General features: G+C 41.4%; 1 long non-coding RNA gene across 1 annotated transcript in view; it reads left to right on the forward strand.

The window, feature by feature from the left end:
- The window catches only part of LOC108520338 (uncharacterized), a 32,128-nt gene extending 27,182 nt beyond the window's left edge, over positions 1-4,946 (forward strand). Inside the window, exon 3 of the long non-coding RNA XR_001882884.1 lies at positions 4,397-4,946. This is a non-coding gene — a long non-coding RNA (uncharacterized LOC108520338). The remainder of the gene's footprint in view (positions 1-4,396) is intronic.
- The last annotated feature ends 1,900 nt before the right edge of the window (positions 4,947-6,846 follow it).

Genomic DNA, 6,846 nt, shown 5'->3' on the forward strand with positions numbered 1-6,846 from the left:
GGGCTAAAAGTGGAAAAGGATGTACTGTATTTCCACAGTTAGGCAGTATCTGTACAGAATGTTTTAAGAAAGCAAAGAAGTTTAATAGGTGTTAGAAATAGTATGCTTTAACCTTTTCAAGTGGCATAGGTTTTAATTTTGGCATAACTTTTAGAGGAGACATTGCTATCTTTTTTTTCGTTTAATGTGTACAACTTATGCAGTAAATTATAATGGTGTTGGACAACACATTTTATATACATACATATATATATTTGTGTAAAATATGTATTCTATCTGTATATATTTTTCTGTTTTTGTCTTATTAGTTAATACATACAAAGAAGCTAGATACAAAAGCATCACTTCTAGAAAATAAAGGATACTAAACCAAAAAGATGATATAGGAGTGCTCATGCTTCCTTAGTTGTTTGTTCTTGAGTCACTTACATGGTTTTTCCAGACAAATGTCTGAGGGAACTATACCTGCTTTGATAAGGGTTGAGTCAAAAGTAGATGAAGGAACTGCTATGAATAGAAAAAAGGAAACTCAAGCTGCTGGTAAGCTTAGGAAATGTGGAAATGAGATCATATTCAGAGAACAAATTTACTTTGAGTTTTGAAATAACCCCTTCTCTGAATGGGTAAGTTCTATATAGCCCAGCCTGTGGAAAATACTCAGAGTGATTAAGGGGCTGCCCGTGGCTATGGGAAATGGTCTTGGTTGCCTTCCACTGGAGATGGGGGTTTGCTGCTCCTCCTGAGAAATGGGGCTGCTAAGGGAAGGAGTCAGCTCTGCAAGTGAGGCCCATGGGTTCTCAGTGTTCAATGCCATGTGCTTCACAGCAGTCTGAGTGTGACATTCTTGGTGTTGATTTTGTTTTCTATATTTCTGAGAAGCAATTAGTCTCACATTGATCTCAGCTTGGTGGTTCCTTGGTTTACTGGGAACTCCCCAGCCATGCTTAATACCATCCTCTGTGTGTGTGGTGACACTGGCTCGTGGACTTGTCTCTTTCTCCATTCCCTTTCACAGAATTCTGATGGCTAAAGTCCCATCCGTAATTCTATCCAGGAATATAGTTCCAAAATTTAACTATGGGAAAAACACGACCATCAATTTCCCTAGAACTCATCTTTGCAGTGTTTTAAATGAAATTCTGGAACATTTGTGGTCTCTTGCTCCCGTGAAGAGACTGTTTCCTGCTTTGCTTTAAAGATGCCATTTCCTCCCTGGAGAACTTAAAAAACCACTGCAGACAGCATTCTGGGAGCTATAGAAGGATTAAGAATGACCTTTAGCTGAGGAACGAGACAGCACAGCTACAGGAGATTCTGATCTGTTTTCTTTTTACATGTGCAATGTTGCACCTCTATGGAAAGCACTGGCCAAGTTCCAAGTCAGCCTCAAGCAGACCCTAACTATTCCAAAGAAAGAGACTGCAGTTACTGCAAAACTTGCCCAGAGACACACCAGGGTAAAAACCCAGTTCAAATCTGCTAAAGGTGTCTCCCACTCGAAGGGTAGAGGGCAGGGATTTCTTTCTAAATGAGGGAACATAAGGTACACATTATGACAATACCATTTCCCACACTTGATAGTTTGAAAACCACTTTCACAATGGTTCTCTTGTTTGTTTATTGTGTTATTGTGTTTTTTTTTTTTTTTTTTTTGGCCAGGAAAGTACATTGTACATCATTTGCTTTTTAGACATAAGGTTAATAGAACAAGAGCAATGATACAGCTAAAATTAATCAATCAGTTACATAACAGATATACTTAACAAGAGGTAAGAACTTTTTTTTTTTTTTTGAGACAGAATCTCATGCTATCACTCAGGCTGGAGTGCATTGGGCGCTATCTCAGCTCACTGCACTCCACCTCCCAGGTTCAAGCGATTCTCATGTCTTAGCCTCTCTAGTAGCTGGAATTACGGGCTTGAGGCAACACACCTGGCTAATTTTTGTATCTTTAGTAGAGATGGGGTTTCACTGTGTTGCCCAGGCTGGTCGTGAACTCCTGACCTCAAGAGATCGGCCTGCCTCGGCCTCCCAAAGTGCTGGAATTACAAGTGTGAGCCACCGCTCCCAGCCAGAACATTTGTTTTTTTAAAAGTCTTTATATATGTTACATAGTTAATACAACAGATAATGGCAATTAAGGAATGAAGCATGTTACACAAGTAGACTTAATTTGGAAGGAAAATAAACATTAGAAAATAGCTACTATGAGCCAGGCATTGTGCAGGGATCTTGACATGCATTATTCCACTCGATCCTTACAATAGGTTAGTAGTATTTGCTAATTTTCCAAAGGAAAAGAAAAAAGAAACTCTAAAGTTCAATGAAGAGTGGTTACACTGAGGCACATGGAAATTGTACGATCTGAGAGGTCAGCCCATGTCTTGCCATTACACCACCCTACGTCATTATTTAGGATAAATGTTGCCCATGATTTCTTCTTTCTCCTTTTGATTTTGCCATCCCTTCATCTGAATGTGATTACACTCATCTTACTCTCTATAGCTTCTTTCACCATCATCATCACTGTCATCATAATGGTGATCATTCATTGACCTCATTTAATGCATCTTAGTATAGATTTCTCTTCTTACCCATGTTAGTTTTACCATATGTTCCTTGAAAGTAGGTCTCAAGTCTTACTCATTTTTATATATTAAGCAGCATCTTACATACCATTTTACATCTATTCTCTTCCCAATAAGTGTTTTTGAATGAACTAAGTGAAGCAAAATGGCATGCCTGCAGTCCTGGCTACTTGGGAGGCTGAGGTGGGAGGATCCCCTGAGCCTAGGAGTTTGAGGCTGCAGTTAGCTATTATCACACCACTACACTTCAGCCTGGGTGACAGAGCAAGACCTTGTCTCTAAACAAAAAAGAAAGAAAAGAAAAAACCAGAGCAGAAATGACTTCTTACAACATGTTGAGAAAAACGACACATTTTTGTTTGTTACTGGATCATCATAACAGTCATGGTCAGTGAGTTAGGATGATAATCTGGTGAAACTGATTTGCTCATGAGTGTCCTTTAGATTCTATTCCCATCCTGGCAGCACTTCTTGGGTACCATCCAGGACCTGCTGTCCACAGCCTCCAGCCTGACCCTCTTGCCTTGACCTGTTCATCCTGCTTCATCCTGTCATGCCCTGGACCAGATGGGCCTCCAATGTCACTGCTTGGTTTCTGGTTTCCATCTCTACCTCATCATTTGGACTTGATGCCTACAGAACTTTGGATTCTCCTCTCCTGTTGGTTGTCTCAGGACATGTCTGGAATGCCCTATCTGGGGATACTGATTTCCCATGCAGCGAAAGGACACAGGTTACAGGAAACTTAACTTTTCTTTCCTTCCTTCCTTCCTTCCTTCCTTCCTTCCTTCCTTCCTTCCTTCCCTCCCTCCCTCCCTTACCTTTCCCTTTCCTTTTCCTTTTCCTTTTCTTTTTTCCACAGATTCTTGCTCTGTTGCCAGGCTGGAGTGCAGTGGTGTGATCTCAGCTCACTGCAACCTCCACCTCCCAGATTCAAGCGATTTTAGTGCCTCAGTCTCCTGAATATCTGGGATTATGGGCACACACCACCACACCCAGCTAATTTTTGTATTTTTAGTAGAGATGGGGTTTTGCCATGTTTGCCAGGCTGCTCTCAAACTCCTGACTTCAAGTGATCTGCCCGCCTTGGCCCCCCAAAGTGCTGGGATTATAGGCATGAGCCACTGTGCCCGGCCAGCCACCATGCCTGGCTGATTTCTGAAAAGAGGAACTTATAACGTTAGGTCACTGGTCAATTTCCACACCAGTACTTAGTGATCAAAATTTACTATTTGTGGATTAATTTACAAATGGCACCAGTGATTACTCAAAAATCAGAGAACAACACTTTTTAGCCTAGGGTGGTGAAGAACATGGACTCTGTAGTCAGACTGCCTAGGTTCAAAGTCCAGCTCTGGGACTTACTATCTAGTAATAGCTGTGTGGCCCTAAGAAAGTACTCCACCTCTCTGTGGCCCATCCATACAATGGGGATAACATTTGTAGGTTATTATGAGAATTAGCTGCCTTAATTATTTTCAAAGTGCTTGCAGCAGTACCAGACGTACAGGAAGAACTATTTAAGTGTTTGTTAAATAAAATATTTGGTTTCTCTGTATTCTTCTCCTGGGAATACTTGGCTCTGACATTCACAGACTGTTAGCCCCTTGCAGGCAGGACTTTGTTTTGTTTACTGTGTTATCCTCAGTACCTAGAATGATGTCACAACATGGGAAATGTGCCATAACTATTGGTTTTAATGAATGAATGGGGACTCTGGAGGGAAACCATCACAATCATAAGAGTTGATTACTTATTAGTTCTGTCTTCTCTCACATGTTTTTCTCTCCTTTATATTTTTACATCAGATGCTTCTTCCTGGGACAGGCTGGCAGAGGCAAAACCTTGACTAATGGCATCACAGACTCTATATCTCATTCATCTGGAAATCAGCTAACACTCTACAGCTGATAAATAGAAAGCTTCTCTGAAATAAGAAGAATCCCAATGCTAGTTTTTACAAAAACTCATAAGTTTAGGGCTGTGGTCCTGTCCTAAAGGAAGTATTGCTAAAGGGAAGCTGTGAAGAGAAATGTTATTTAACATCAGAATCTGCACTTCTGAAATTAGGTTGTAAAAGATGGTGGCTTCCATCTTAAGTGCGATCACTTGTGTTCTCTCTCTTTCCACTCTCACTTTGGGAGAAGCCAGCTGCCATGTGTTAGGACACTCAGGCAGCCTGTGGAAAGCTGCACATGGTGAGGAACAGAGGGCTCCAGTCAAATGACCAATGCCAGCAACCATGTGAGTGAGCTTGGAAGTGGATTCCCCAGCCTCTGTGAAGCCTTGAGACAACTGGCATACCAGTCAATAGCTCGGATGCAACCTTGTGTGAGATCCCGAACTCAAACCATCCAACTAAGCTGCTCCTAGAAACTGTGTGAGATAATAAATGCTTGTTTTAAGCTGCTAAATTCTGGGGGATATTTTTTTACACAGTAATAGATGTACATTTGGAAAGTATTGTTTAGGACATTCAGTCCACTCTTGCAGAATTTCTGGGATGACTAGGTATTTATGAAGAATACTCATGAGACCAAATATGTAGTCACATTTCCAGAAATACTATATAATCTTTTAAAACATATGGCCATTACAAATTTCAGATTTTATCTTACATTTTACAGGAGGTAACAGTTGGAACAATGGCAGTTTTGGAGTTTTTCTTTGCACTTCTATAACTCAACTCTTCTGTGTACAGATAGCGCAAGGAGTTTTTAGAAAGAAATTTGCAGTAGTACCAACCTCTCTTTTTTCATTTTAAAGATCATACTAAAGCTATATCTCTCTAATCTTCTAAAAGGGATTAAAAATAGATGGTGATAAATATATTACCAAGTCATGAAACCATTAAAAGAGATGAAATGACACCAATGACTACAGTTGTGGGGAGGTAAAATATACTCAAACTAATCAATTGTAATCGGGGACAAAACTCAATATTTAGTTTCTGACACAACACATGGGCACCAAAGTTTTCATTATCTAATTTAAGGAGGTACAATGGTTCACCCAGAGAGATATACTTTTCCCCAGCATAAATTCTAAGAAAACTTTGTTATATAACTTTATAAAGGCTGCTGGATAACAAAGAGTTGTTGAGAGCAACCGTACAAGCAATCAAAAAACAGGGATGTTCCTCATATCATCATTACTTACGGGGCCTTAGCTCTGATAAAGAGATGGCTTAAGAGGCAGGGAACTAGGCTGGGTGCGGTGGCTCACACCTGTAATCCTGGCACTTTGGGAGGCCGAGGTGGGCAGACCACTTGAGGTCAGGAGTTCAAGACCAGCCTGGACAACATGGTGAAACCCCGTCTCTACTAAAATACAAAATTAGCTGGGCTTGATGGGGGGCACCTGTAGTCCCAGCTACTCAGGAGGCTGAGGGAGGAGACTTGCTTGAATCTAGGAGGTGGAGGTTGCAGTGAGCCGAGATATTGTGCCACTGCACTCCAGCCTGGGCAAGAGAGAGACTCTGTCTCAAACAAAAAAACTACCAACAACAAAACAAAAGAGGCAGGGAAGTAGAGCACAGGTGCATGGCATTCTGGGGACCTGACTTGCTATAGAAATAGTTTTGCATAAAACTTTAGCACTTCCAAAATCTGTGTTCCTTGGAAAATTGATTCTAAGGGACTCTGTTAAAATGGGCACACTGTGGTCTCTTTGCCCTCTTGGAGAACATTTCAGCATATTAAAGGTATAAAAGTCCTTCATAAAATAAAAGTGTTGGCTGGGCGCAGTGGCTCACACCTGTAATCCCAGCACTTTGGGAGGCCAAGGCAGGCAAATCACAAGGTCAGGAGATTGAGACCATCCTGGCTAACACGGTGAAACCCCGTCTCTACTAAAAAAATTAGCCGGGCGTGGTGATGGGCACCTGTAGTCCCAGTTACTCGGGAGGCTGAGGCAGGAGAATGGTGTGAACTCAGGAGGCAGAGGTTGCAGTGAGCCAAGATTGCACCACTGCACTCCAGCCTAGGTGACTGAGTGAGACTCCATCTCTAAATAAATAAATTAAGTGTTAACTATTAAATCTAGCGTTTTCAAATGCTACAAAGACTACAGAACTCTTTTGGGTAATGCCTACATTCCCCTGCATTTATTTGGGAGACGCCAGTCTTACAAATAAATACCTAGGAAGCTGAGCCTCACTTTTCACCACTCATTTGAGTCACCTGGTGAATTTTACAAACACGCTCTGCCTAGGCATCACCCCAACAGATTCTGGTTCACTTGGTCTGGGTGGGGCCTG

Source organism: Rhinopithecus bieti, unplaced genomic scaffold (genome assembly GCF_001698545.2).
Source record: "Rhinopithecus bieti isolate Rb0 unplaced genomic scaffold, ASM169854v2 scaffold_50384, whole genome shotgun sequence".
In the NCBI taxonomy this organism is placed as follows: Eukaryota; Metazoa; Chordata; class Mammalia; order Primates; family Cercopithecidae; genus Rhinopithecus; species Rhinopithecus bieti.